Genomic DNA, 9,333 nt, shown 5'->3' with positions numbered 1-9,333 from the left:
AATGGGTAACTATTTCCAGTGCTCCAGACTGTTTCTCTTGCAGCTGTTTGGATCATGATCTGTCAGTGCCACCTGTTAACTAGACTGGTCTTTACAGGCAGAATATATGGTCAGAAGATTAAGAAGCTCCTGAATTTTCTCTTTTTTATTTTAATAGTCCCTCTGAAACATGAAATTAGTCTCAGGGATTTTGGAAGCTGCATCTTCACACCTATTAGAGAAGAATCTATCAGACAACACAGGTTTTAGATAATGGATGATTTAGATAATGTTTACAGGGCTCTGACCCTGAGAGGAAATATCCAAAGCCAGGTCTTGATTCAAGACAAACCATTTTGATATCACCCTTTAGCCACATTGGAGCTGCTTCGGAGAGTGAGGACACTAGGATCCTTTGTTCCTGTTCCTTGAGGAGGAGAGAATCTTTCCCTCAATGGGCTGCAGGGCAGCATTTCCCCTGACTGTAGGGCACCACACAGGCATCCCCTTTTGTTAATGAAAAAATGCACGCTTCTAGAGAAAATGAAAAGTGTAAATGTATCGTTTCGAATCTCTCCTTTGTTTTTGCTTATATGTCAAAATTCAGCAAACAAAATACATTTGTTTCCTGGACCTTCAACCTGTCACAGCTCTTTTCTGCAAATCAGTTTGCACCTCAGTGTGTCTCAGCTGCTGCAGTAGCTATAATTCCAATCATAGCCAGCCACTTTAATGGGCTTCTTGAGTCTACTGGGAAGAGCTATCCCATATGCAATGTCAGCTCCCAGCACCTAGAGAAAGCACAGTCTCTCTGCCACTTTTTAAGGAGAGCTTGAGTTCTGTGGTGACATTTGAGAGCTTTCATTATCTCAGTGTGAGAATCTCTGGGGCACACTCTGGTCTCTTAACATGCCCTTGTTTAACGGCACTCCTTACCTTTGGCTGCCTGTGTTCAGCTAACCAAGTGGTGGCAGGAATGTGTATAGTCCCTCTTAAATCATTCTGATTTTCCCAAGTCCCTCTGCAGTTTTTTGATGGAACATATGGCAATGTTATGTCTATTTGAAAAAGCCTTTGCATCATATGTTTATACAACTGCTCACTATCCCAAGACAAAAATTCTTTCCTGTTATTGCCCATTTGCTGACTAAAGAAATTATCCTCTTTATGTATTCTGGTACTTTACCTTGATACCTTACATGTTTAATTATGTAGTCCTTGGTCCATAATCCATATGATTCACTCACCACATAATACAACTCACATTAGTTTTATATTTTTTAACCCTTGCCCTTTCTTTCTTGCTTGCTTTCCTTTGTCAGCCTTTGCTATCTATTTAGTTTTGGATCTTAGCCTGGGTCCTATAAAGCTTTTCCTCCTCAGTGACAAAATAGTCAGTGGGTCCAGCGGTACAAGATCTGTCTCAAAGGACAAGAGCTCCTGATGTTTAAAGACAAGACCTTAAAAAAAGGAAAAAACCAAAGAAATTTCCTGTTATGTGCCATGTAAATGAATAACATCACAAAATAGAGAAAGGAATGGGGTTTGTGGCTACACAAACAAATGGAGAAACAACACTCTCTATTTGGCTCTTTTTCTTTCTTCCCCTGTGCTGCTGGCCAATGACCCCAGTCAGCCATGGAAGTGATGGATTCTCAACAGCTTGTGAAGGAAAGAGTGTTGCACACTGGATCTTTCATTCTTCCATTCTCCCAATATCCAGCAAAGTAGCAATAATGATTTTTCTCTTCCTTGGGTTAGAGGTGGTGAGGCCAGAAAAAAAAACCAGAATCCTTTAAGAGTGAAAACAATTTTTCCCCTTGAGGTCTGTCTTGAAAAAAAACCCGGCAGTCTGAACATAAAGCTGTATGTGGATTTTTTTCCCCTCAGAAGGAGCAATGAAATAGTTTTTAGAGTAATGTTCAAAATGGGCTTTTTACAATTGAACTTTGTTCCCTTGAAATTCTTTCTGTGACCACTGACTACTTGAAATGAAGTAACTTTATTTCAAAGCTTGCAATATTAGGGAAATATGTCTAATATACTTTGGATCTACAGGTAATGGGTTCAATTTCTACTGGTCCTTTGTATCATACTGTCTCCACTGCATCTTAATGGGCATATCTAGGGACCCTGTGTTCATTTTTTATAGGCTTTCTAGAAATCTGGACTTTTTTGTGTCTGCATTATTACAAAAGGTATTTATTTACATGAGATTCCTGAGCTCTACTGATATAACCATCCTTTTTATTTACAAGTCAATAATATCAAGCCTTTCTTTTCAACACTTTGTTCTTTTCTCTTTTACTTTAAAAAATAAGTCAATAGGCAAAAAATAAAACATGCCTTTGCATACCTGGTGCAGTTCATACCTCTTATTTTGTATATTACTCACAATACTTATATAAGAAAGTTTTGCTTGTGATGAATACTGATATTGTATATATACCTAGCAGCTCTTCCAATGCATTTCTATTTTTTGGTGAGAACATCCTTCAGCCTTTTTCCTTTTTCTTGATTTTTTTTTTCCTGAAAACATATGTTTTCAGGTGGTGGGGAGGGCTGTATGGTGAATAGAATTTATTAAATTCCTTCTGATACCCAGAAACTAATAGCTGTGGTAGAATACCACAGAAAAAATATAAAAATTTATAAAATGTAGTTTCTCCTCACAGGCGTCTTGTTTCTCTGAATCCATTATGAGCCAATCACACCAGATACAGTTTTGCCAGAGGGGGATGGAAGGTGGTGCCAGAGCCCAAAAAAGCCCCACCTTAACGTTGGCTCAGCTGACGGGAAGGACAGGTTTTGGGGTTAGATCCAGAGTCGCTCTGATTGGGGGAATGGTATTACATAAGGAGAGTGCAACCATCCAGCCTGGCATCTGGAAGTGGCTAAATACCCAATACTAGGGATAAAGAGGATCAAAGAATTTTGAATGATGATTTAGGACTCAGTCCTGGAAACATGTTGGAGGTGGACTTCTGTCCTTGTTTCCAGTACAGTCTCTGTTGGCCATGCTGATGGGATGGTGAAAAACTATTAGAATGCACAACACGCATGAAGATGCCAGAACAATGATGGGAGTTACTCTTCTGACTCGACATTTTACTCTTCTTTATTCTAGGGCTAGAAGACTATTCAGCTTCTCTTAATTGATTTGATGGTCTTGCTGGAAAAAATGAGTTGCAATGATTTTTTTCTTCTGCTGAATTATTTACAGGTGGAAAATATCTGCCTTGCTGGATCTTACCCAAAAGGCACTAAAATGTTTCTTGCAGCCTGATATTATGTTTTTGTTTGGCTAGCAAAAAAAAAAAAAAAAAATGGTTCAGTCAGATCTGAATAAAATCTTTTTTTCTTCCTATTTTTTTTTTTTTAATTTTTCTTCTGGTTTAGGGAGTGAAACAATTATTTGCACCGCCCTATTCCTGATAGCAACCATATGTCTGGACTGCACAGCAGTGAGCCTTGCAGTCCTACTTCTGGCAACTCTCCCTGGCCACAATGACATCCTGCAGTGCTCCTAATGGGAGTAGGTGCTGTGGAGCTCTTTCTGTGCCATCGGCACTTCCCAGTTTCCCACACCTTGCTTCACATGCCACACCGTCCTCCAGCAGCTCTTGCAGCTAAGCATTTGGTAATCTGTGTGGCAGAGGCAGCATTTGGGAGCTCAAAGCTCCCAAAGACCATGATGTTGAGATGGGCCAGAGATCAAAAACACAGGGTGATTGAATGAGTTAGACTGCCTGGATTCCCATCAGCTTGGAATGCAAATTTTCTAGGGGATGAAAATAAAGTCTATGGAACTTATTTGCATCACATAGAAAAATCTGTGATACAAAGAGTTTCCCCACAGCAAAGAACCCAGAAACATTCCTGATGGCCTGGCTGGGACTGCTTGAGGAGGTCAGATACTATCTGTGAAATGGAATTTGGAGGGAAAGTGATTTTGTCATACAGTAAGGTCTTTATTCTGTCTTCATTTTCCTTATTAGGAAAGCAGAGATATCCTTTAATAAGATCAGCTAATTTCCATTTGTGAAGGGGCTGAAGGTAAACCCAGTTGTGCTGGGAAAGTCCCAGTGAACTGTGGTGAAAACACATTTCCTGATCAGATGGAAGAAGAGATATGGGGGTCCCCTGCATGGGGAGGAGAGTTTGAAAGACTGAAATTTTGTGGGACATTGCTGGTAAGAGTATGGGGAGTTTAAAGGCTCAGTTAGCTTAGAATTTGATGCCATCCTTCCAGAAGGGTTTGCTCCTTCTTGAGGCAGAGAAGAAGGACATGCAGCCTCTGTGCCTTTAGGAGACCCTTGTGAGCACTTCCCAGCTTCCAGTCCCTGTGCCCTTGCAGAGGATGTAAGGACTTGTCTTCCGCTACAGAGTACAGGTATGATTTCTTCCAACTGGGCAGCATAAGTGGGCCAGAACACAGCAGGACAACACCTCTCTTCTGCAAACCTGCTGAACTTGGCCCAATGTGAGCTCTGGCTGTAGAAAATTCAGGAGGAGGCTGTGCTGTGGAACTTTTATCAGCTGTGCATATCAGAAGGGGAAATTTCATTGTTTCCTCCCATTTCTAGTGCAGCAATATTTCAGCATTGTTCTTCATACCATGGTTCGCATCTGAGAGGTAGTTTTATGATTTTATGAAGCTTCATACCACAGCATCTTTAAATGTTCTGTAAAATATACAGGTTAATCACCTGACCCCCGCAAACTTCTTGGAAGAGCTTGTATTGCATTAGCTAATGCACTGTGATGCCTTCCTGGAGCTGCAGAAAACCATTGTACATGAAAACTTGCAGCTTTGCTAACTTTGCACAAAATGAGGGGGAAATAAGTCCCTCTAAACAGTGCAAAACAAGATAAAACCACAAACTTGATGGCCTTTTGTGCAACCTCAATTGGACATTGCAGCTCTATGCTGTAATCTCAGAACAGAGCCTTTATCATCTTGGGTGTACTAGCATTGACCCATAACAGACTCTTAAATAAAAAGCAAACTATACTGTCAAAGCAAAAGTCAGTATCTCAGCAGGTCTGGGCTCAAGTGTGGGAGTGAGAACAGAGAAAACAAAAGCTCAGAATAAGGAGAAGGCTGGATGGGTTTGAAGGAGGAAAAAACCCTCAACCTCTGGAAAAATAGCAGGGTGGAGCAGAAATAAAAAATACTTTGGACAAGAGAATCCCTACAGACTCCAAAGTGCAAGGCAAAAAAAGGAAAAAGAGGCCTAATCCTTGCCTTACAAGTGCCTGAGTTGATGTGGGTCAGCTGTGGTGGGAGAAGGGCTCAGAACTCGGATTTTGAAATATCTGCGCAGAGGTGGTCCAGCAAGGCTGCATGGCAGAGACGGCATTGTGGAAGCTTTGGGCCAGGCTGTAATTTATTGGCAAAGTGCTCTGGGGCTAAATAGTCAAGAGAGATGGCACTGCACTCCCTCTGAGAAGAGTGAACGATGCTTCCCTCTTGCTTGGAGGCAGGGAAGTGACATTGTTCTGTGGCAATCAGTCCCAAGGAGAGCAGAGCCTTTTCAAGTAATTTGCATGCCTGAGTGAGTTAACACTGGGTAGTTCCTGCTCTCCCTTGGATTGTGTTTCTGCCCATTGTACAGCAAGCAGAGATGGATACAGAGAGGAAAAGCTGAAGTCACAGCCTTGTCCACAGACAGGGTATGTACTTCTAGTCCACAATCCTACCATATGAATTTGCACCTGTCACATGTACTCTGCCTCTGTTCATTGAAGCCAAATCTGCCACAAGAAGAAATTCTGCTTTCTATTAGTTTGTGCATCCCTATGAGAGACAGAAAGAGTCCAGCCTTTTGCAGACATATTTGAGAAAATACTGGCTCCTGAAGAGTCTCTCACAGCTCTAGGAAGAGCTCTTGGGTGTTCAAAAGCTGGGAAGCTGAAGGAGCCCTGGAATGCAGGCTGTGCAGAGCAAGTTTTGATTGCTATTGTGGAAATCCCTTTGCTCCCCAAAAATAAAATTGGCAGAGAGCCATGCCACTGAAATGCATTTTGACCTTTTTCAAATTACTTCATGCCAGATTGCTTGGTTTTCTACTACACTTATTCCCTGGCAATTTCATAAGTGTCATGAAACTCACTTTAGAGGGGTGCGGGATAAGTTCACCTGCAGCAAAATAGAGGTGGCTGCACCCCTGAGTCAAAACAGTGGCCATTTACCTGCCTGTTGTCTCAAGTTGGTGCATCCTTCATTGCCAGCCTTTCTAGGCAACAGGTTAATTTGCCTGTACGTCCTCTACTACTCCATGGTCAACCAGTCCTGCTCTCACTGTAATGCTGAGTATTGGTGCACAACCAACTACCCCTTTTGTGTTTCCAGCTCCCAGGTGTTACTTGTAGGTTCCCAGAATTTACAGGGATGTCTTGCCCTCTGCTTTGTTAAGGTCCTTTGATCAGGAGTGTTGATCTCTAAGGAAAGGGGTGTGTAGACCCAGCCAAAGTATCACCTGTAAGTGACCTTTCATCACAGGAAGGCCAGAAAAAGGGACAGAAGGGACCCACATCAGCACTAGGGGAACTGGCTGCACTGTAAAACCAAGCACAGTAGGACCTCTGGTGAAGCTGACTGGTTTTGTAAACAGCTAAGGGTCACTCATTCTCTTCTGGATTCCCTGAAACATAACACCTCATCAGTTAGATAAGCCAGGTAGAGCTGAAAGTCCTACATCAAAACCTAGAGGGAGCTGGAGGCCACAGAGGGGATCATATCTACAAAGAATTACACGATGTGTGACAACAGAGCAGTACAGGGGACTCAGCAATGAGATGGTTTGGGTAGCACTGTGGGAATGTCATATTGGTCAATCTTCTTTTTACTTTTTGATGCCCTTACTGAAATGTTGGTCAAAATGGCATCCCTATTAGGGAGTTTACAAATTTTTTGTGCTCTGTTTTTCCTTTCCAAACAGCCCAGCATGCCCCAATGTGCTGTGTGGTTGTGCATCCCACTCAGTGCTCTTGTGTTGTCCCTCCTATGCTGCTTACAGCTGCCTTTTCTGCCAGCTGGCCAAGGTCTACCTCCACCCAAGACAGAAGTGCCAAATGGCTTAGTGGGAGATGTTTTCAACTGGTGACATTTTTATTGGCGGGCCACGGACAGAAAATGGAATCTGGCATGTTGTGGCATTAGCACTCCTCACTGGGAGCCAACCACAAGGTAAATCACCTGGCTCACACTCCACAAGGACTCAGTTTAAAACAAAACAAAACAAAAAGCATGTTAAATCTTTCCCACCCTGCCCCAGGATCCCACAGCAGAGCAGTTTCCTTTGCAGTTCATTGCACTGCAGATGGGAGTTTCAGGCAAAGATGATACTCTTCTTTGGCTGAGAGATCACCCCAAGAGAGCAGCTTTGTGGGGACGGGTTCCGTGTTCCTATCAGCTCCCAGCAAGGCATGTCTTGGCGAGCAGCAGCAACTGCAGTTCACAGGCGCTTACTCATCCCCTCCCCAGACTGCCCCAGAAATCCCTGATGGTGAGTCACTGTCCAGCCCTGCAAGCCTGGAAATCCCACATGTAGGGCTGGGGAAATATCTTACCTGTTCCTCAGCCCACCAGAAATCTGTGACTGGCTTTCAACCAAATCTGCAGGCTTCCTCCATGGTTGCATCATCTGCAGCCATGAGGGTTAGTGCTGGCACAGGAAGAAAAACAATGGAAGCATACTGCTGGGGTGGGCAGCATCATAGAAGCTCAGGGCAAATAAAACTGTCCCAAGCTCATACGAGGGTAGACCAATGGGAATGAAACCCCAGAACAGATGTGAAAGCATCTTTATACCTGTTTTGAGAAAATAATTTGGAAAACACTATTTTTTCTCTTTATTTCAGCATTCTTTTTAGTCTCCCTCCCTTTCTCCTTTTCCTCCTCTGTAACACCAATCTGATGAAAAAAGGAGACAAGATATGTCTGAGAAAATGACATCTGCATCAAAGATGCTGGTAAGGGACAGAAAAATAGCCATACTGCAGCTGCACCTAAGCCCTGGAAACAATGACTGCTGGTGTACAACTGTTTGTCTGACTATAAGGGTTTTTAATAACTATTAATTCTGCATACTAGTATGTGCACTCAGTAAAAGATAATGATTTTTCATATTCAGTTTAGTGTATTTATTGTTACTTATGAAATTATTGAAGATGTCTTTGCATTCATGGTTCTGAGTCTTGTACAATTCATTGAAATGCTTGGCATCACTGCCATAAAATACACACACTGAAGGTAATAAAATCCAGCTATGCAGTACAGTAAAAATCCCCACAAAAAATATCATAAAATGGACATATGAATCTTGATAAAGTCCGTGTATCACTAAGCTGCACATTCACATGAATTAGAGGTGTGTGGTAGTCTTGGATGATGCCTTATATAAAAGCACATGTTGTCTATAGAGGCAACATAAAATTCAAAGGGGGAATACAGTGCACCCTGTCCCTCTGATTATGCACAACTGTAACCCTTCACTGAGGACTCTTCCTTGGCCATGCAAAATGTTCCCCAGGTCAGCAAACCACTCCTAGCAGGTGTGTTCCAGGTTCCCTCCCACAGCCTCACAAAGGCCATGAGAAACTGGACATGCAATCTTGGGAATCTGATAGTCTTGGGAGTCTGTCCATCATCCTCCCAGTATGATGTTCACCTGCCTCCTCTATCTGTCAGCTTCCCAAGTTCCTATTTCACCATCGTCCTGCAAATGTAATCTGCAACTTCTAAGAAACATTTTTGACCTTTCTTCACATTAATACAGTCCATTAACTGGAGTAGCAGAGGGAAAAAGGGAGCTGTATCTAAAAGTGCTTGGAGTAAAGATTTCCATAGTTGTCTCTGGAGGGAAATAGCCCATTGCTCTTACATGGGCCAATGTTGCCAGCCTTCCTAGGCTACCAGTAGAAAGATACCATACATAGTGGTGGGATCCATGCTGATCCAGAAAGTATTTGAAGCATCATGATGAAACACTCATTGTAACACGAATTGTTTATGAATTATTGAAGAAGGCAGAAAACACATGTATGGAGACCTCTAAGTATTGGCACAGACCAGGAGCCTCAACTTCCTTCATACTTGCCAACCAAGAGCACCTTCTGGCTAGCAGTGTGCAACTTCCTCACTATAACCACAGCATTTCATCCCCCGGCTTTTTACCTCAGTCTGTGCTCTTACAGGTAAGAGTTCCTCAGGAGATTTTCTGTCACTAAGTTTTGAAGTGAGCTTTGCACAGCCTTGTAGAAAATAACTTCTAATATGCTGAAGTCTGGTGTCTGCTTTTAATCACTTTGGATGTGTAACATCTCCTTAAACACTGCTTAATGCTGCAT

The sequence above is a fragment of the Sylvia atricapilla genome, chromosome 1 (assembly GCF_009819655.1).
Source record: "Sylvia atricapilla isolate bSylAtr1 chromosome 1, bSylAtr1.pri, whole genome shotgun sequence".
Taxonomy (NCBI): Eukaryota; Metazoa; Chordata; class Aves; order Passeriformes; family Sylviidae; genus Sylvia; species Sylvia atricapilla.
This window is presented reverse-complemented; position numbering follows the sequence as displayed.